Source organism: Carassius carassius, chromosome 3 (assembly GCF_963082965.1).
Source record: "Carassius carassius chromosome 3, fCarCar2.1, whole genome shotgun sequence".
Taxonomy (NCBI): domain Eukaryota; kingdom Metazoa; phylum Chordata; class Actinopteri; order Cypriniformes; family Cyprinidae; genus Carassius; species Carassius carassius.
In genome coordinates, this window is record NC_081757.1 from 22,140,421 (window position 1) to 22,163,294 (window position 22,874).

Genomic DNA, 22,874 nt, shown 5'->3' on the forward strand with positions numbered 1-22,874 from the left:
CTGAGGCGTCTGGCATGAAAAAAGAGGTCAAGAGCGCTTCAGCATATAAAGTACAAGCGGCAAAGACTTCAGAGGGGCGGGTGCAGACCAAGTCCACAGTGGCCCTCGAAGACGCCCTGGCTTTTAACGCTGCCTTATGAGCTGGTGCTGGACCATGGTATCCAGCTTTGAAGTAGTCTCCTGATCTCACTCCGCCACTGAGAGGAAATTGAAGTCAAGGGTTCACAGCACCTAATGCTGCAAAAAATGATCTCACAGGACAGAGGAAGAGAAGGGTAGTCGGGGGAATTAACCCGGACACTTCCTCGTAAAATAAAGCCAGCGATGAAAACAGCACTCGAGGATGGTGTGAAACTGAGGTTCACTCTCTCATAAACAAGTGGTATGAAGAGGCTTTGGCTGAAATCACTAAAATTGATTTACAGAGGCTCTTGTGCAGTGGCCCTTTGCTCAATCAAGAACACCATATAAGGACAACACATATTCCCTCAGTCTCAACACAAAAGCATCACACCGACATGCAGTCGATTTCAAGGTTTCAGACTAATTCGTGTACATCATGTGTCACTGGACGACTATTCAAATGTCACTCTGCTCGTGTTCACATTAAGCCTCCGAAGCTCGACAGGGAGCCCAGGTAATGTGCTTAAATATTTAGGCTTTATTGTTAGAGACAGAAATAGATGAGAAGTGACTAGACTTGCCTGTCATCAGTGATCAGACTGCCTTAATGAGACAGACACAGGCACCTCCAGAGTCAAATATTCAAATTCCTCCCACTGAGGAAGTGCCTAAAAGGGCTGATGACTGCCTCGAAGCAAGCCCACACCAATCTCATTTTGTCTATTAAGTATGCCAAATCTCTTCAAAAATGCCCTTTGAACCTGGCAATGTGCCAGCAGCAGTCTGTAAACCTTGATCTGGGGGGGTTGTGTGAATTACCAAACAGCTAATGCAGCAGGCCTGGAGATTATCAAGCCCTCTTTTGATGATGTCAGCAAAAGCGGCCTCATAGGAGGGTGGCAGTCATTCGGGACAAATCATTTCACCTCACGTAGAGACATGCACTCATTTAAGATCTTCTACTGTCTTGGTCCACCATTCTCTCTGGAGGTCACAGTTCCAGCAAAGAAATTAAGATCATAACAAGCTGTAGTGAGACATTAGCGATCTTAAATACATTTACAAAAAACAACAACAACAAAACTTTGTTAAAGTGGTTGGTACCCCAAAATAAACCTATAAGAGAGTGAAGAGCGCTAGACAGCCCATCTGTTATGACTGGCTTTGGCTCTATTAACTCATTACAGTCATCCATTGGCTTAGTTTAAGAATAGCTGATGTCAGCCACTTGAATTCCTCACTGCATTTATTGGCTAAATCTGCGCTTTCCTGAGCTCCAATTTGCCAAAAGAAGGGAAAAAATCAATTTGAAGGCTTTCCAGAGAAATAAACTCTTGACTTTTCACCACCAGTAGGTACTATGGCATTTGGTCTCAAGACCCTTTAACTTATTATTCTATGTCAGGGTGGAAAATACACTAATAAACAAATAAATGAAGAAGAAGAAAAAAAAAACCTCCTAAAACTATATCTGCAGTAAAAAAAAAGTACTCCTCAACTTATTCTGCCAAAGCCATACCGATGCTGTGGTAAAACACTCATTAACTCAGAACCGATGGCTGACCTCATCTCATACACTATTAATAGCACACAATCATTATCAGTGGCTCATGAGCTGCAATGGGGCATTTGCTTGCTGAAACAAGCTACCAGGAGACTATATGTGAAGGATGAATGTGAAAATAGTGGGCAGATGCATAAAAAAGGTAGCTTTTGTTTACCTCCTCGCCTTTCATTCACCACATCTGTTTGGGGCACTTTGGTTTCCAAGGCAACAGGCCACATGCAAACTCTCTGACAGGTGAGTGCTCCTGGACATCAGCCGATCTCCCCTGGGTTCATCTGTCAGAGCGAGAGCGTAGACCAAAGCGGAAACTCTCCAGCACATCACCCACCCACATAAAGCCCAGATTTCAACGCAGACCCATCACAAAGAAGATGTCAACTAGAAACAAGGGAGGAAAAACTCACTGAAAGGAGACTATAACAATTGGAGTGCCTCATTTCCTCTATCCGTGTCCATTTGCATGTGTCGTACAGCTGAGAAAAGACTTGTGGAGTAAAACATTCAGCTCGAAAAACTCATTTTACTCTAGGAGAGCATTTCTGGTAGTTTGTTTCACAGTGGTAGTCTGCCCAAAAAGGACGCAGCACTTAGACAGCAGGCAGTCCGATGTGACACTAAGAGGGTTTGTGATATGCTGAGAGCGCAGACAGAATGGAAGTGACCAGGGGCTGTGATTGTTTTTTCCTGCCATTTAATCTCCTCTCAAAGATGGTTCATTAGTCTGGAGGATAGCAAACTGCACAAAGATAAAACCTGATCTGTGAGTCAGGGACACTCCACAAATCCATTTCCATTCATTTCTACGCCCAGCGGCTATACCATCAAAAGCATCGCTCTGTTTCTTGCTCAAATGAAATGAAAAGAGCAGCTCATACATTTTTTTTCTACACTCCTCCCCTTCTTCTTCATCTCATTCTCAATTTGAGTGATCATTTTGCATTTTGAGGTGATAGAAACTTTTTCATTTTCCATCTCTGAGAACCTTTTTTTTTTTTTTTTGCCCTGAATGACACTGACAGGGTATCCATACAAATACACTCCTTCAGGAGCAAGAGCCTCAAGTGTGCGTGTGCCGCCAATCATTTGTGACCTTGATGTAGTGGTTATGGCTTTCCACTTGAGAAAATAGTTCATTGAATATTAGCATATTAGCAAACTAACATCAGATCATTTGCTGCTAACGGTAATGTTTTTTTAATATTCCAGGAGATGATGTACTAATGAAAATCTGCTCAAAGCACCAAGATGTCCACATTTTTGGAGTATATGCTTGGCGAGTTAAGGAATGCTAAGAAATCGTCACGGGGGACTTGTCATGTCTGAGCCTGAACATGGTCTGACATTCGGAATGATCAGTTGTCATTAAGGGGGACATGGCCTGGGGCCGATGGGTAGAGGGCCCCGTTTTTAGGAGATGTGGGATTGTGTCGAAGGGAGCAGATTGTGTTCTTGGAGAGCCTATTAAAGTTGACAGGGACGAGGTGGAGGAGTCGGATCTCGGCCTGATTACACCCCTCTCCTCGGCTCCCCTATTGACTGTGGTTAGTATGTAGCTTTCCATTTCCTGCAGAAATAAATTAAAAGTCAGAAGTAATTTGGCTGATGTGGGATGCAGGTGGATTTTTTCCCTCCCCTCTTTGCCTCCAACTTTCTGAATAAAATTCTCCCCTTGCCTGAAAATCAATTGAAGACCCTCTTTGATGAGGGAAGGGCTTATTTTCTGCCAGTGACAGTTTTGTGGCGGGGAAAAAGCAGGGATTTGATTAAAGTGGAGATACCTTGAGATTGAGGTCTTGTTCCAGCCAGAAGAAGGATAAAAGCCTTTAATCATGTCTCCTGCACCATAAAGAGGAGGATGTGCCATTACAGCTTCACCTCTTTTAGCACCTAAAAATTGCCATTTGTGTTGATTTAAAAAATAAATCTCATTAATCAATCAATTGACCAATCTATCAATCAGTCAGCGTATTGTATGTTCTTAACTATACATTATTCCCTCACTGTAGTCTCCCTGTAGTTGTTAATAATTAAAAGGTCACTGTGAATAAACAAAAATAGAAATTTACAACTAAGGGTGTGCAGGAAGTGGGCGGGGCTTGAGAAATCTGAAAACTGTTTTTGTTATTTTTGATTGCTTCCACTTTCCTCATTTGTAAGTCTCTTTGGATAAAAGCGTCTGCTAAATGAATAAATGTAAATGTAAATGTCTGTGGTTTTATAGCATTTTTGTTGCAGTTTTCACTAAACAAAAATGCCTTGTCTAACTGATAAAATAATATTTTTCATAATGATTATAACATTTATGTAAATATCTTCTAACTGTCGGGGCCATCAACTTTGTAAAGACAGACACTGCTTTGTGGTATAATGTGTTCCAGCTCTGGGACCTTTTGTGATTTAAAAAGATCTAATTAAAACAATTTGATTTAATGCTAATAAAAGCAAAATAAGAGGAATATATATAACTCTTTGTACTGAGTAATGCCACATCAGCCACAACCTCAAATAAGAGGAGGCTGACTCCATAAATAGCTGACTGGAGAACGTGGAGGTTGAAACAAATAATAAAAAAACAAAGCTTTTTATTAAGCATACAAATACAAATCTGAACAAATTATAATGTATATACCTGCCTAAATGCTGTCTCAGAGAGAGAGAGAGAGAGTAAAACAGAGAAATATATAGCCTATGATACAAAGTTTAAAACATTTAAATAGATCAAGCAGTAGAAAATGTATATGTAGCCTATCTTAGTTGATTATTAGGCTAGTGATGTTTTGGTTTATGAAAGATGAGCAGAGACAGAACGCAACTGTTTGATTTATGATCTTACTGTGCTTATTTCATTCATTCGTGTATCATATCGTATGAGATTGGAATAATTAGATATACAGTACAAATCAAATAATGTGCATGATGTAGTAGCTGTTTTAGTTGATTTACTTCATCCAAGCTCTGATTTCTAAGAGACACACGGAGAAGCAACAGCTGGCTATTTGATTTGCACTTTTTGTATTTACACTGATTCACTTCACACACGTATTATTGTGCAGGAATTTTAGAGGATATGTATAATATTGTGCTTTCCCTTGGATTAGGAGTGTCTCTGATTAATTATTTGTTATTCATTTGAAGCCATGATCCCTGCCTTTCTGAATAAGGAATTTGGCCTTGTACATCAATACTGAGAATTCATTCATATAAACACATTTCAAATTGGCTGTATTTTTATGGAGTGTACCAACATTTCTAACTACAGCATCATGTTAGTTACAACACATGCAAAATAGCATCACTCATTCCAGTACAAAGTGAACTTACTCATTTCACTTTGACAGATATTGCTTACTTCTGATTATCTTCACAGTTAAATCAATTCTCAGCTTGTTCATTTTAGATCTTATACTCAATTTCATTCCCTATGCTTGAACTGCATTATGTCTTGTTCTTTTGTAGTCTCTCAAGCTATGAGTGCTTTGTGAGATGTAGTGTTTTTGTAATTATTAGTGGGCTTTTAAATATTGTTACAGTGCTACTGTTTATGTTAAATCATATCATACTAATCATGTGCATGTAGACATGATTAAGGCTACATCTACACTAAACAGGATAAAAACATCTAAAAACATTCCCGTCTATTTTTTAAATAGTTTCCCAAAAATTGGTCATCCACACTGAAATGACTGAAATCACTTTCATCCCTATACTTCGCATGTGGAAAACATAAGACGCTTTGACCTGCGTCATTTCCGCCTACACTGTAAAATCCAATAGTTCACCTTACATAGATTTAATTAGTTATCTTTACTTAGTCGTTATACTTACTAGGTTTTATTAAGTTTCAGCAACTTTCAAGGCAAATAAAACAATTTACTTACTGTTTTGAGTGACACTTACTTAAAATATTCAAGTAGCCACAAAGGAACCAATGACATTAATAAACCAGTGAGAGGCAGCAGTCCACTAATATGTTGCTAATTGCCGTTTTTTTTTAAGCTCACCATTATAGTGATTAGCATTCCCTTTGGTTGGGCACTTGAAACTTCATATATGTTACTATAACTTTCTCTCTATTAATGGAGAAATGCATCATGAAATCAGAGTTATTTGATTTAAAAAAAAAAGTAATAAATAGGTTGCTTTTATAAAATGACCTATTTTTTAATTAAAGCATTTCTTTGTGTGTGTTTAATAATGACCTTTTTGAGATTTTATTTTTCATGAATACCTTGATATGCCTTTTATATAATCCTTAAATAGTGAGTGGTAATATGCTGAAGTCACACACAGACTTAAACATTCATCACATGAATCACAACAATGGTAACAATTACATTTTATTTATTTTCATTAATTGTAACAATAGCCATTTTATTTGCTCTTTTTGTTGTGCTACTGCTGACACAAGACAGCAAATACAATTGGCAAATAAAAACAACAACTTTAAAACAAAGCAACTGCATAATTTATTCTGCGCAATGCATTCTGGGAGTCAGTGAGTAGCTATACTAAGTCATGAGTAAACCTAAATAAAAGGATCAAGTACCCCCTACAGTTCTTTTTTAGTTACTAGAACTCTTGTGTAAGTAAACTATACTAACTAAGCATTTGTCAGTACAACATTATATTCCTATTTCACTTTACTTAGTTTTTTCAAGGCAATCAGTTTGCATGCTTTTTTTAAGTAAGCCCAACTTAGATTTTACAGTGTAGTGTTTATTTACTTTCTAGCTCTTTCAAACTTTGCGGCAATATGTCGATGAAAAACACCAAGTTTTTTAAATGGACAGAGAGTGAGGTGGAGTTGTTGCTGTGAGTAACACAGGAGTATAAATTTGCAAAAGTGAGCGAGAATATAGACTGGGAGACATGGCAAAACAAATATGCTGAAGTATTGGAACGCTTCCAACAACGGTAACGGAGAGCATCCAAAACAACTGCTGTACAATGTCATCCACCATTTTAGCTGAACTGGTCACATAACTGCGTCACATGACTAAAGAGCCTAAAGAGCTTATTGTGCAATGCCAGAGGTTAAACACCCTTTCTATGCTTTCAAATGGTAATGATTTTACTAATGGAGATGCAGATCTTGACAGGAGAGATCTGACAAACGATTGCAGTGCATAATTTTTAAGTAATTATTAAGTAATTTTCATTGCTCAATCAATCTATTTTATCTATAATGAATTTGTCATAAAATGTTATAATGCTTTTGAAGTATATGTTTGTTTTTGTGAAAAGTAGGGACATCACATAGGCGTAATGGTTTTTATACTGTACAAACTGTATATTCTGTGGCCCTACACCAACCCTGCACCTAACCCTAGCCCTCACAGGAAACTTTGTGCATTTTTTACTTTCTCAAAAAAACTCATTCTGTATGGTCTGTAAGCATTTTGAAAAATGGGGACATGGGTTATGTTCTCATAAGTCACCCTCTCCTTGTAATACCTGTGTCATACCCATGTCATTATACAAAGTTGAGTCCTGATATGTCACAAAAACAAGAGCACACACACACACACACACACACACACACACACACGCACCCACACGCACGCACACACACGCGCACACACACACACACAGGGATACATGCAGTAGCTCAATTTTATTGGCCAACTGAAGTACAAGGACATGCACATTTCCAAACCCTTTGCTACTAAGTATCCTAAACTGTGATCTCAAGATGAAGGGGAAAAAAGTGCCCTCCAAAAAACATTCACTATAATAAAATGAAAATCATTAGGAGGTAAGACTATTTCTTCTCAGTTTTTACAGCCATTATTTTCTATTCTGAAAAAAAAAATCTTTATATTGTACAATAAATCTTGTTAACCTAAATACTATATCCAATTCACCTTGATGGACTGATTGCCCACTTTTAATTCCTTTAAGACTTACAAAAGAAATTACTTTATTATCATATATATATATATATATATATATATATATATATATATATATATATATATATATATATATATACAGTACAGACCAAAAGTTTGGACAAACCTTCTCATTCAAAGAGTTTTCTTTATTTTCATGACTATGAAAATTGTAGATTCACACTGAAGGCATTAAAACTATGAATTAACACATGTGGAATTATATATGGAATTATATACATAACAAAAAAGTGTGAAACAACTGAAAATATGTCATATTCTAGGTTCTTCAAAGTAGCCACCTTTTGCTTTGATTACTGCTTTGCACACTCTTGGACTTCTCTTGATGAGCTTCAAGAGGTAGTCACCTGAAATGGTCTTCCAACAGTCTTGAAGGAGTTCCCCGAGAGATGCTTAGCACTTGTTGGCCCTTTTGCCTTCTGTCTGCGGTCCAGCTCACCCCTAAACCATCTCGATTGGGTTCAGGTCCGGTGACTGTGGAGGCCAGGTCATCTGGCGCAGCACCCCATCACTCTCCTTCTTGGTCAAATAGCCCTTGATGCCTTCAGTGTGACTCTACAATTTTCGTAGTCATGAAAATAAAGAAAACTCTTTGAATGAGAAGATGTGTCCAAACTTTTGGTCTGTACTGTATATATACATCACTAATCACACCTTGACTTTAGTTGAATTGATGCCAGTGGTGGGTCTTATTGCTGCCTCCTACACACCATAGATGTTTGGATGTGAGTGAGGTCTGTTCTAATCCTGAGCAGAATCACTACAATTGGTTTTGAAAACATGTCTCACTTTTCTGACAACTCTTTGTGCGTCAGCGAGGGTTCACAGAACTGCTGGGCAAGATTCTTTCAGACAGTTAAGCTGTCTGCGTTTTTTCACGACAGTTTGTGTATGTTTACTCTGTGTTCTTCCTATATGTGATCTGAATTTGGGGGCATTTTCCAGTGAAACAATATAAAAATCAATTTCTTCACAATAACAGAAATGACAGACGTGACAGATGGAGCCGACCCTCAAGCTCTGTAATGACAGAAAGACTGTTCAGGGAGACAACTTCATTCCATTCGGATTACTCTTGTCTTGTCCCATAAAGCAAACTTTATTAGAAAAGCCAAAGTCAGAGATAAGTTCTGTTTTCAAACTAGGGAAACGCTTTAGTTCTTTCACTTCCCTCTATAGATGCACCTTGATAAATGTTTGAGTGTGTAAATCTGTCTTTGTGTGGTCGCCCTTGTATCTCTTTGCTTTTTGAATGCCGCCTTCTAACTGAGCATCTCGCTACCCTCAAACAAACTGTCTCGTGGCGTGCCGCTCCCATGTGGGCTGTTGTTCAGAGCAAGGTGAACCTCTCTGACATCAAAAGGCATTTCATGTTTCTTTTATTTTAAATGGCAGAGTTTCTGTACCACTAGCCTTCTGGTGCCAAGTTAACTACGCCCTCTGCTAGGATGACAGATCTAGTCGCGGAGGCTTTGTCCCTAGGCAGAGTTGTGTCTGTCTGCAGGTGATGAGGGAGGAGGCCAAAGTGGGTGCTGAGCTCATTGATGTAAGGATATGAAATTCACATCACATTCCGGGCGGGGGGGGGGGGGAGGCGGGGTTAAAGCACAAAGCACAAAGGCAGACGATAAGGTGTCGGCACCATTTATATGCCTAAATCTACAGCCTCAGAACCAAAGCCCCGCTCATAGAGCCCATCTGGGAGAAGGTGCTTGTGCTTGAAGTGTGCTCTAGACACAGCGTTTTCACAGGTGCTGGAGCCCATGAGCCTCTTCTGATGTTGAGATACGCAACAATGCTTTCCTTTTGACGATCCTTTAGGTTACTGATCTCATCTTACAGTGTCTTCCAAAAGAACAATTTCACTTCAGCCAAGATTGTACTTCAAGCTGTGTTCATTTCGACACACACAGACACACACACATATATATATATATATATATATATATGTCAGTTTTACTGTAATTTTAGTTGACGAAAAATGCTAAATTAAACAAATAAAATATTTTAAATGTACTTTTACCATGATCTCTAGGCCAATAAGTATACGTGAAAACTAGATGTCATGAAATAGCAATATAGTGAAAGAACTATTGTAAGATCGTTGAGTTATTTATTATGTGTGTCTAAGCGCGTTATGTATAAAGTGTAGTTGTAATGTTAGTCATGCATTCTGACCAGCAGCTACAGTAACTTAGTTAATTTGTTCATTTGATGAATTTGTGAAGACGCAAGTTGTAATATTACATGCTGTGTATATTTGAGATCTTGTCTTTGTTGATGCAACAAAAATTAAATAATAATAAAACAAACTACGAAATAACCCTTAGTTTGTTTTGCTGAAGACAAGGAATGTTAGAAATTTGAGCCATATCGTTGAAGCGGTTTAGACCAAAGAGACGGTAAGAGGTTCTTCAGTAATTAAACATTAAGTCAGCTTCTTTGATCACAGGCAGCAGCTTGTTTTGTATCACAGTTCTTCAAAATCCATTTTGCAGACAAAACAAAGCAAAGGGAAAAAAAGAGCAATAGAATAACAATGTTGCAATAAGGCCGCTTTTGAGTTGTCCTCCCAAGATAACTCCCCTTTCACTAAAGGAGAGTTATCTTCTTCCTAACAAGCTTGATGGTATTCTTGGTGCCCGGGTGACAAAGAAAGTGTCTATTCTCCAGAGTGACATGGGAGATGTAGCACCAATCAGGTCAGCGCCCAGTCAGCGCCTCAAACTATGCCCTGATCATGATGAATGGAAAGAGCGAACACAAGAGGCCTGGAGTCCTTACACTGTGGGGGGAGACATCACCGCTTCTGTCGTGTTGTATTGTAAGCCATTCATTTTCTATGTCCGAACCCTAATACTGTATATTCATCATGTGTGTGTGTAAGAAATAGACTCGCGTTCCATTGGTGATACAAATGGGCTGGGATTCGTTTTAGATACAGTGTGCTCAGACTGACCACTGTCTTTCTTCAATGTTTACAAATGCTCTCATTCTCACATCTTGCTTTTAGCATAGTCATGCGACTATGCTAAAAGCAAGATGTGAGAATGAGAACATTTGTAAACACTGACCTGTTCTCTCTCTCTGTCTCTGACTTTGTGTCATCTCTCTTTCTCTAGAACGGATCACATGCACACAGAGTATATTCCTTCAAGCACTGGTAGTGTTTTGAAGATATACACTCTGTCACAGAAATCATATGAAACACTTCTTTCAGAATATCATGGCTCCTTTTTGGCTTTGATCAAAGCCAACAATGTCAATTTCAAGAGATGGTGGAGTAATGTATGATGAAACTGTCAGAAAGTTGTTGCGGCTCTACTATGCATCTTAAAATGATCATTCTGCTGCTGGAAATTTTTATGCTTTAGTTCTTTAAGAGATTTAACCAGCGTTCCTTTGAAGAAGATTGCAGCCATATTTGTTTGCTTTTGTAATGACTCGTGCTGAGCCACGGTCATGGAGTGCCCTTGCAATAAATGGCTTGGTTAAAATAATGCATGCTCAAAATTGCTGACAAGACATCTCGCTTACCATGTCACGGACAGCAATGAGAGCCAGCATAATTTAACGACACATTGATCTTTACAATGTTCTGTTAATTACATTTTAAGCAAACTATAGATGTGAAATTAATGAGAGGGAAGATGATGTCATGGTCTTCACCTCAATTTAGTCGGCAAGGTTGCAGACAGTAAGTTATTTTCCTAGGACTGTTCATTTTTTATAATCCCCTTTGTGATGTCTCATTACTATTATTTTTAAAGAAATACAGTACATTGAATGTGTGAAAAACATGCTATGATGTCCAAATGCTTCTCTATTACTTTGCATTCAATAGACAAATGATCATCAACACTTTCTCTGGATATAAAACTATTTTTCTGCAATAGCCTAAAATCGGCTATTATAAATTTTAGTGGTGTATAAAAACCTCAATTTATGAAAATAACATTGCATCCATGATTAAATTCAGCTTTAATGTTCTAATTCTCCAAGTTTTTTTTTTTTTTTTGTGCTCGTTATGATGGACCCACTGCTTATGAGAGCAAATTATCTACAACAGCATCCTAATAGCATCCTAATAGCTAATAATCCTACAGCATGATGGGTAATGAATCATGTCGGCTCAGGTAAACGGCAATATCAAGATTCAAATAAGAATTCTAAGGTGATATTTTGTATGATCATATACCTCAGCAGAACGTTCTTTGTGAAGGTATGTTCTGTTTGATACTCGAATACTGAAGTGTTAGAGCTGCTTTAAGTCTAGAGTGCTTTGGCTGATGTATTGACACAGTGTTCACATTTAGGGGAGATCATCAATATCATATTGTAAGATCATTAAATAGATAGTTCACCCGCAGACAAAAATAATTTACTCTGCCTTGTGTCGCTCTAAACCTGTATGACTTTCTTTATTATGTGTAATATAAAAGATATTGGAATGATGTGAGGGTAAGTAAATTATGACATAATTTTTATTTTTAGGTAATCTATCCCATTAAAATTTATATAGTCATACTGTATGTTGCGTTATAAAAAGTAAAAGCTTTTTAATGTTGTACGAGTCACGTGATGTTTTAGCTCAACACACTACAACTCTAGCAGGTTTAGATGTGATACTGCAGACATGCTTATTCTGACTGACATACAGTGTCTGATTAATGATTTCAGAGCACAGATAAATAAACTCTGAAATAAAAATTTTCACATAAATCTTTAAAACCATCATTTACCTGTACATCCAAAATTGATTTTAGTTGTTAAACCATCAAGACCTGATGAGTAAAATTAGATGAATGTGTACGCAGCAGGCTATAGATCAAACAACAGGAAATCAAACTTTTGTCCAAATATGATCTAGACTTTTAATGTAACTTCTTCCTTGATTGACAGATTTAATATATTTTACGTCTACATGAATCAAACTCCTTGGCTGTTGATTTATTTTTTTATTTTTTTGAGGAAAATTGAAAAGTGTTTGCATGTGCGGGGGAGATAGAAATGAGTTTGAAATTAAGTTGGGGGATGGTATGAAGAGATATGCGTGCATGCACATGTTTAATGCTCTCTTAATAGTGCTTGATGAAATTCAAATAAAAAAAGAAGACAAAATTTCAATTAGCATTTGTGTGATTGCCTCTAGGCTTTTTAGTACAGTAGACAAACACATAACAATAAATTAACATTATATTTCATTTATTCACAGGTTTAGAAAGTTAACTATTTTTTTATAAAACTTACAGCACGTTATGGATGAAAAATATATATATAAAATGTGGGTTAATTGGAGGAAAGCAATCATCCAACCATCCAGTAGAGAGACCTTTTCTAAATGCGAGATAGGACATCGCTGTGGCAAAATATCCTCTCAATATCCTGAGAAACCTGCATGGAGTAAATATCCCGCTGATGCTCAGTACTGTGAGGAAAGAACCGCGTTATTACTGTTTTCAGCAGGGGGCGCCAATCAGAGGGAGAGAGCTCATGTGGAGTCTGCCTTAGACTCCTTGGCAAAGCCATCGGGCCTAATCGTTTTAACCTTCCTCATCAGGTTCTCAGTAAATACATTTCTAATTTATCATTTTCTATATTCCATGCTTCACTCTCCATGAATATGGAGAAATCATTTGAAATTCTTCACTTCATGAGCTTCTTCTCTGGAGTAATTACTTTAGCACAATAAGCGGGCTAGTAGAGAAGCGGTCCAGAGCACACCTTTGGAAAATGAAAAGGGAAAAAGGGAGGAGGGTGTAGAAAAGAGAGAGAAAAACTAAAGGTAAAATTGGGTGAGAGGGAGAACCATTTCAAGTGCTTTAAGCTTTCACTTAAAATTTGTTCTTCCCTGTAGAAGCTGTCTTGCTGTGGCAATGAAAGAGCAGCACATACATAATGGGCAATTGTGTTGTCGGGACCATGCATATGGGTAATTGGCGATTTCTCTGCCGTGCCGATCTAAAGGTAGGTAATATTTAAGGGCATGCCCTCTGAAGAGCTGATGCACTAGAGGGGAGGAGAAGAGGTGTGGTTGAGGGCACAGGACAGAGGGATGATTAAAGACTGTAATGACACAGTACTTGCAGTGGGTGAAAGTTAATCGTGTCAACAGCACAGATGAGGACACATTCATTCAATGTCGTCCGGAGGAGGACTGGGACAGTCAGAGTGCATGTGGCTTCGGAAAGACATACTCAGCGTAATTATGACTAGCATACACCACTGTGACAGACGGCAAGTATTCAGAATCTCAAGGTCTCTAATAGGACTTGTAAGAACATGGTTGCAAAAAGGTTTGAGTTGTCCTTCTATTCCACAGCTGCCGTTATCTTGTCATCCTAATAAAAGGCATAAATGTCATGGAGGATATTTAAGAAGAGCTGGACTGTTTCAACGGCTGTTTCAAATCCCCAGCTTCTGTCAAAATACAGAGGACTTTGTTCTGCAGAAGTTTTTAGGCATTCTTATGTGTCTAAACCAATTTCTGTCTAGTGTTTCAAAAGCATTGGACGAACATGAATGGATTTTAAAACTTGACCACAAAATCTTGGTTTGACAACCATCTTCTGTACCCATTTCCAAAACCTGTTAAATGGTTAAATGGTTAAATGTATCAAAAGCTATCAAAATATTAAACAAGCAGCAGCAGCAACCACATCATCATCTGATAAGACAAGATTTGAAATCATATTTAATATTTAATACGTAATGCTTATATATATATATATATATATATATATATATATACTTAATATAACATACTTAATCTTCTTAAGGATGTGTGTATTCACTGCTGCATATATTCTCCATATATACTTTATATACACTACTGTTGTAAGTTTTTTTAATTTATTATTATTTTTTTTAAGAAATACTTTTATTTAAAAATACACATTTAATTGATCAACTTGCAGTAAATACATTTATAAATTACAAAATTATTATGTTTATGAAAACATTCTATTTAAGAATCATACAAAAAATAAAATTACCATGTAAATGTTACGGAGCAAAACTATCGCTCCTTGTTTTTGAGGAGCAAATCAGCATGAATTCTGAAGGATCATGTGACACTGAAGACTGCTAAAAATATAGCTTTGCCATCAACAAAATAAGTTATTGTCATTAAAAATGTCATTAATTGAATTTGAAATACTGTATAGAAAATTGTAATCAGAATATAGATTCCTGGGAATTGAACCTATGACCTTGGTCTCGCGATAGTACTCTGTACAGTTTGAGCTACAGGAACACTTTTAACACATTGCAGTTGTTGAACAAAACACATTAGGATCTTGAAGTCAAGAAGACCAGTGTTCCAGCTTCTGATTTTGCTGGATATTGCTCCGGCAGAATCATCTGGGAGGCTGTTTATCGGATGAGGAAGTGTAAAAGTTGATGTGTGATTTACAAGGCCATTACCAGGCAGTCTCAAGACACCAGTTCAAGTCAGAAAAGGCATATTGTAATGTCAGTATATGACAAAGCTGGGTGCCTTGCAATGGGGGTGCTCGTGGGGGGTGTTGAGTGTAGATTATGGAGTCCGCCTGAGGTCTCCTTTTTCAACGGGGGAATTACAGCTAATCGTCCGTGTAATGCAGTGCTTCTCACTTTTTGACAGGTTTGTAAAAATGGTGAGTTTAGTCACAAGATCTGTATGACAGTCTCACAATTAGTCCTTCAGCATACAAGAGCAAAGGTGAACAAGAGCGCCGGCGATATTAGATTATCAATCATCATGCTTAACCATGAGCACCCTCCCGCAGGGAATTGGAGAAGAGGAAAAAATGGAGCAATAAACCCTAAAAGTGAGTCATTATTATTTAAAACATCCATCTCTGCTCTTAAACCCTTCACCTTCCCCAGAAGGAGTGCTCATCTCTACATGAATGGCTTGTTGTCTTGTCAAAGGCCACTTAATAGTAGCATGGCAGTCTCCTGGGGCCAGTCTCAGTCCTCTGAGTGGGACAGAAGGCACTGGAAAACTCATTCAAGACTATGTGCGCTGCTCTCATCTGCCTGTAGTAGTCAGCAGAAAAGAGAGAGGGCTCCATCTACTAGCTTGTGAGCTGTCAGCTTCTATTTGGAGTATGTATTTGTTCCTCTTCACTGGCTTTATTTATTTATCACAAAATATGCGTCAGGGGTTTGGCTCACAGGAAGACATGCCAAGACACACATAAAACTAGCAGTGTCAGGACTGTTAACACTTCACTAGACACCACTTTCGTCAGGAAAAAAGCTGGGGCCATTGATGCTGTTTTCAGTCAAAGTCAACACCGTTTTCATGACGGCAAGCCGGAAGAATCAGCCTGTCCTCTGAAACTCAATTGAACTGGCAAAAGTTGCCATGGACTGTCAACACAAAAGAGAAGAGATCAAAAGGAATTGTCGGGAGGAAAATGAGGAGAGTTCTGTATTCTGCGGAATGAATTCAAAGGAATGTAACAACTATGCATGTGTATATGCATAATGGTTCCTATAGTGACATGTTTAACAATATTTTTCTTTTAGAAATTCAAGAGTAAAAAGGTTCAATTGATAGGCTAATATAAGAAAGATATGTTTAAAAAAAAAAAAGAAGAAGAGGGGATGGCTTGCCTTCTCTGACAAAGGCAGAGAGGAGGCTGTGCACCTGCCTTCACTATCAAGCACCAGTAGGCTTTGGTGATTTAGTTTAAGGTAAATTTAGCACAGGCCACTGGAGACTGGGAATTCAATACTTTTTTTTTTTTTATAATACAATAGCTCTCTGTGTAAAAACCACAAAATATATTACCCACAGGTCGGTGGTGGGGGGTCTATAGTCATTAAATCTGTCAAATTGAAAAGTTTGAAATTGATTTTTTTTTTTGTACTCTAAACTTCCATTTCTTTTTTGAGTAAAATGCAAAATTTACAATAACTGATGAAACCACTTGGAAGCCATAAGGAACCTCCATTACACAGTCTGATTGGTGGGGGTATTATGTTTGTTTCTTTGTGCACATGTGGTACATTTGAGTGAGCTGTCAGGTGCTTGGTTTTCAAATTTAGCAGCATGAAATCCAACAAACTCTCAGACTTTGAGTTATAATAAATCAAAGGAGCCCCCCCGAAATAAATACATTTATTTTGGAAAGCTCTTTTTATCTGTTTTAGATTTGTTTTGCAAGTTAGTTGTTTAAAAATTAGTAGCATAAGTAGTAGCACAACACTTAGTTATCAGTAACATAAAAACTTAGTGGCATAATTTAAGATCTCAAAGTACAAATGCTTACCTTGAGACTAAATTTCCTTTCATATACAAGCTATGTCAATGAGCTAGCTAGAGGAGCTGTGGTGAAGTATAAAGCCCTCTTCTTTTAATTTCTCCAGAGACTCTATAAACACTTGATTGTCCTCCTGATTTTATTTTATTTTTTCTTTGCTTTTTGTCCAATGCTTGTCTATATTTAACTATTTGAAGGTTTAGCTGATGGACACTATTCATGTATTTGTAATACAAGTGGTTCTCTCTCTCTCTCTCTCTCTCTCTCTCTCTCTCTCCCTCTCTCTCTCTCTCTCTCTCTCTCGCAAAACCCAAATTTCTTGATTATACTTGATTCGGCAGATGTTTCCTTGAAGTAGTTATAATGCAATGCGAATTAGTCTGAGTTTGCTTCATGCAACAGGTTTTCTCTTGTATGGCCCATACATTATACAGCATACATTAATGGGCTACATGAAAAAGAATAGTTTTAAATAATCGTGTTATTACAATAAACTTGATAACATAATCTTGTTTAAATAATAGCTCAAAACATGATTAGGAAGGACTGTAGGTCTAAAATCAATTTCTTTGAGCGACTGTGTGTGTGTCTGCTAGTTAAAGCCACAAGCTAGTGATTAACCAGTGATGCTGATACATGTGCAGTGTAATCTTGAATGAATACTTCAGATGAAAGTACATCTTGATAACATTAACTGGCTCATCTCGTCTGAGGGTGATGATCAATGGAGTCATGGAGCAGAATTTATGAGTCATTACAGGATTGGATGCTGTGCCAGCAGTTATGATTAGAAGCTGACTTATTAAGACATTGATGCTTTAAATTGGATTTAGGCCATGAAGCATGCATGTGACTGAGCACTAATTGTTACAAATGAAAGCCATATTGGACACAGCATTAAGATGTTGATTGCATTCCTTTAGAGGCAATATGATATGTGGGCGTTTTGGGGAAGTTGATATTTCTGGATAAAAAAAAAAGTCATTAACCAGATTTTCATTAAAATGTACAAATATATTGATGTTGATCTGTTTATGATTCAAATTGCTTTATTACGTCAGTTTTAGTAAAAGCAGTACTATTTCTCATAAAAAGATCATTTCATTTATGTGATACAGTATATTATAGAAAAACAAGGCACACTAATGGAGTATATTTTGGAGTATTTACAGCAACATTTAGTTATAATGGTCATGGCTAAGAAGCAACCTGATGCAACACTAATGCACTGCTATATCTTCTGAGAAAAGTCTGTTCATACACTTTTTCCATTCTTTCTGTTCCATGGCATCCCAGTCTGTAATAAAGGGCTCCAGCAGGGTAGATGGGAAGCTCATTTGGTCATAGCAACCCTGCCAGCGCTGCCCCAGTAGGTCCCCCATCGTCATGCCGTTCCCCCGCTGCTGACCTTCAGTGTGCAGAGGCAATGTCAAAAAAAGGTTTGCTGTGGTTGAGTACCATCTGCAGCTCTTTTTAGCTCTTGCTGTGTGAGTGAAATGGAGGGAGAGAGAGATGCCTGTGCAGTGTGCTAAACATGGGCTACTCAATACTCCTGCTTGTACAATGTCGGCACTGTGGACGCGTGGGCTCAGGTTCACCAGGCCCTAGAGAGGGGAGAGGATCCCAGTCTGCCACAGGCACATTTCCCTTTCCCCTTCCAAATGGGGTCTTAATGATTTATAGATGTTTGCTTTAAAAAGCCATTGGCATTAATCCCATGGCTCATTAACTGTTTAATTAAAATTAAATTCAGTGGTAGGAGTTAAGCAGATTGAAAGTGTTCCTCCCTGGTAGGTGGCTGCTAGATTGCCTGGTTTTCAGCATTTCTCCTTGATGTTTGGGGAAGTGTTTTAAGTGGGGAATGACACGTGAAAATGATCAGCCAATGGGAATAAAGACCATCAACATGGAATGCATGGAACAGATAAGTGCATTAGTGCTTGTGCTTGTAAGCGGCGTGCTTGTAAGCGCAATCACATTAATATCCACAGAAAAGCTTTGCATTTATCTAAAATTCTTCACAAAGATGTATTCAACATTGGCCTATCTTTGCGCTAAAGCAAACGCCAGTGAAATGCAGTTCATGCCATAGGGCAAACAATGAGACCTTCTGCTTTTTCTCTCCATGTTTGAAACCTTAGTCTAACACAATGAGATACTTAAAAGCCTGCTACATAAGCCAGAGGCTGACAGCAGGAAAACAGAGTAATATTTGGAAGCATTTTCTGTAATGCTGATACAGGATAATTAAGAGGCTAGACTTCTTCACCAGCAGCGACGGTTGCGGAGTGCTTTAAATTGCTTTCTAAATGTGTCTATGTTACCTAATATGCGGTTTTTATGTGTGTTTCAACAACCTGAGGGAGAGATGGAGCGAGAGGGGAAAATAGCCCGAGATTGATCGCGGAGCTCATAGTTGTAACCCTACGCCAGCCTTCGTCCCCAAACTGGTTTTTATAACATTTAAAATAGCATCCAGGTAATGGCAAACATGGGCACTTTGCAGGACAAGTTGTGGTCAAATGTGCTGGGAAATGATAGAAGGTCAAAGATATAAGTCCACTGAAAGAACCTCCTGATCTCACACGTGCTCCGTTGCCAGTCTCGATCGACTGACAGCACCAGCATTCTTAAAAGAGTGAATTCTAGAAGGCCGGTTCTCTGGCAATATTTTCAAAGAACAAGTCAGGCTCAAACGACAGCCGTTTGGATTCTGAATTTGATTACACTGTGGGAGGCTGAGTATGTGTAGGGCAGGTTGGGAGAGACTGAGAGAAGAGGCAAACTCTGGCGATGTGGCTCAGATGACTTGAAAAATGGTGCAAGGCTTCAGTTGTGAGTGTGATATGCCACAGCCCCCCCAACTTATCTGTGGGTGAAGTTTCAAAATTTAGAGCAGCTCCCAAAAAACAGCAGGAATCCTGCTGAAAGAGAGAAAAAGAGAAGAAAATAAGATGAATAAATAGACTAGTGCTTGCTTTGTTCCAACTTATCATATCTATATCTGTTGTAGACAAAACAAAAGACACACAATAGTTATGTGTTGCATATCTTGTGTGCAATTGTGTTGGAATGCTTTCAGCCAATCAAACCACCCTCGGAGGATAATTTGATTCAAAATTTTGGTCTCCAAGGTGTTTGATTTCAGATTTTGGTGTGCAAGTCATAAATATAATACAATATGCAGTTATATAAAACATACTTGTGCTGAATCAGAGGAGTATGATGGGTCATAGTGTTTCTTTGTTATTTGCACATGCATACACATTCAGCAAACAAACCTGAAAATAGGTTCATGCCTCTGTTTAAATGGCAGCATCTTAGACATTGAAGGTTTAGGTCTTTAGTATAATTATTTCTTTCCGGTTGCTGGCAGGTGGCCAGAGATGAGGCAAGCTGGCAGGCAGTTTCACATCAATATCCAAACTAGCCACTAGGGTACACAGATATGGTCAGGGACGTTTAAAGGCAGCTGGTAAGTTGCTCTGGGCTGTTCCAACTCAACCAAGGGTTTAAATTAATTTTAATGATGGGGATGACGTTAAAGAAACACGTCTGTTAATTTTTTGTTTGGCTTACAGAGACACAGGAAGCTTTTCTCCACACCAATGGAGAAAGATCTCATCTGATATCTCTTGATTCCAATGATAATTGGTATCACATGGAGTAATGCAATTATGCAATGAAAAGGAAAAAAAGGCATTCTTTGGAAGGACCAGCCATTTGGCAATTTCATGGATGTTACAAAGAGCTTGCGGTGGGACCAATTAAGTCAGTTGAATTCATTGTGGGTGAAAGTGTTCCTAAATTTATTTGTCATGTAATTATAGCACTTAAGTAATTAGCTGTGTGTAAGGATTGGTTTTATAAATTAAGCCCACAAACACTTTTGAAAATGCAATTTAAAACCCAAATAAATATAGACTTATGTTATGTGCTCTTTTTCTTGAATGCAATAATCTATCACAAGCCACAATGGGTTTAAAAATGAAACATGCACATGGTCTAACTTAGCTATACAATATTTCTCAAAGTTTTCCAGTGCTTGTTGCTGTTCTCAGCTTATCTTCATTCCTTCCTCGCAATGCCCAGAAAGTGCTAGACTTAGTGAAATATAGGTGAGAGTCTTGGGAGTCTTTGCCTGTTAGTCAAACAAGATTTGGCCTGTCTATCCCAAAACTTGTCACAGGAGCCTGACTCAGGATCATTGATTTATTTATAATTGACTGAAGCTCTGCAATGTCATTTGATTTGACTCAATTTGGCAAAGACTAGCCTTTAATCTTTCTTTCTTTCTTTGAAAACTAATATATATTTTGGTGGGATCATATATCGTGGTGCCATAATAATTTAATAATTGGGCAAGAGACTTTTAAGATAAAATATGTATTTGAAAATGTCTTCTGGCAACATACTGACATTTGGCTTTCTGATATCTGCTAGACAACCAGATCTATGTGCTTTCATAGTATGTTAATTAGTGCATAGTTTCAGTTCAGAAGTGACACTGTGGCAGATGCTTATGTTTGGAGTTGGATTTCATAAAAGGAAACAGAACGAGAGATATACATACAAGCAATGTCTGCAGTCTGTGGTGATTGGTAATACAGAAAATAAAGCTCACAACTTTCGTGTAAATAGCATATCACTTTATTTTATTGTAGTATAACAAACATTGAATCTGTCACAGAAAGGTATGGATTTCATTAAGAATGGCTTGCGACCTCACATTTTCATTTTCCACCCACATGTAAACTTAAGATCAGCTCTCGTAACGTGAGCCATTGTGAGTATAGTGTGACACTGTTTGAAGAGAAATGTTCAATTTCATATGAGGTAGCAGCAAGGGAAAACCCAAAGCTTTCTGTTTTGTATGCACCTACAAGCAGATGCATAGTTGTCAATGAAAGCGTCTATCACATGCAATTTCCTCGAAGCTGTTCCCATGGACTGTCATTTAGTGATACACTTATTTCAGGTACTTATAAAAGACGTGTTACAAAAAGCATACAGGAATAGCTTCATGTTTTTATTATGGAAATGCAATGATGATCATTCTCACCATATTTTATCGTAAAGTCCAGAAAATTCACTAAAATTCTATATTGATGTTCTTGTCTGCTGAGTAAATGTTCTAATAATTATGACAAGTCACATGACCAGATGGTTGGCAGATATTAAGTTTAGCAAATTTCAGTTATGGACAGATTTAATTAGAGCAGATTGAGGCCGATGGCAACAGCTCATGTGACAAATGCAGAAGGAAACAGCTGTCCTGATGAAGGAGGATTCAGTAACTGAACAAATTAGACCTAATTCTAACTATTAATATCGAAACTTGAATTATGTTGGGAAATGACCCATTGTTTTATTATTTGAGGCATCATAAAGAACAGCTGCTTATGCATATGTTGATTTTTTTGTTTAAAATTACAACAATATAATAATAATAATTACCCATTGTTGTAGAAATGTTTCAGCATAGATGGGTGGCCTCTGGACTACAGTCTCCACAGATATAAGGCTCCTGGGGGTTGCAGATAGCATGTGACCTCACACACTTCTCTTGTCCTTGGTAATGCTTTGAAGAATGCTTTGTTTGACTTCATGTGCCTTGAGGATGCATGTGCTAGTGCTCAGATTCTGGAGCAAACTTATTGCCCCTACACGCATGGTCTACTGGTCTCAGTGTTTAAACAAAGTATTTATATTTATCATTTAGAGGTTCAAAAATGATGTTCTTTTAGTATGTCCTTGGGTAGATGCTGAAACATGAAATATGGACTTTCTAGCAACATCTTAAATGTAAGCATTATTACTTATTTACAGCTATAGAAAACTAAAATAGTTATGAATCCTTTATATCAACTATCATAAAAATATTTTGACCATTTAGAGATATATATTTAAATCTCTTTCTTAACATTGTTCCCAGTCCTAAACATAACCACTTTTCAAAAATAGATACATTTTAAATTTATATTAATTATTTTATTATTTTAAAATGTAGGGTGACTT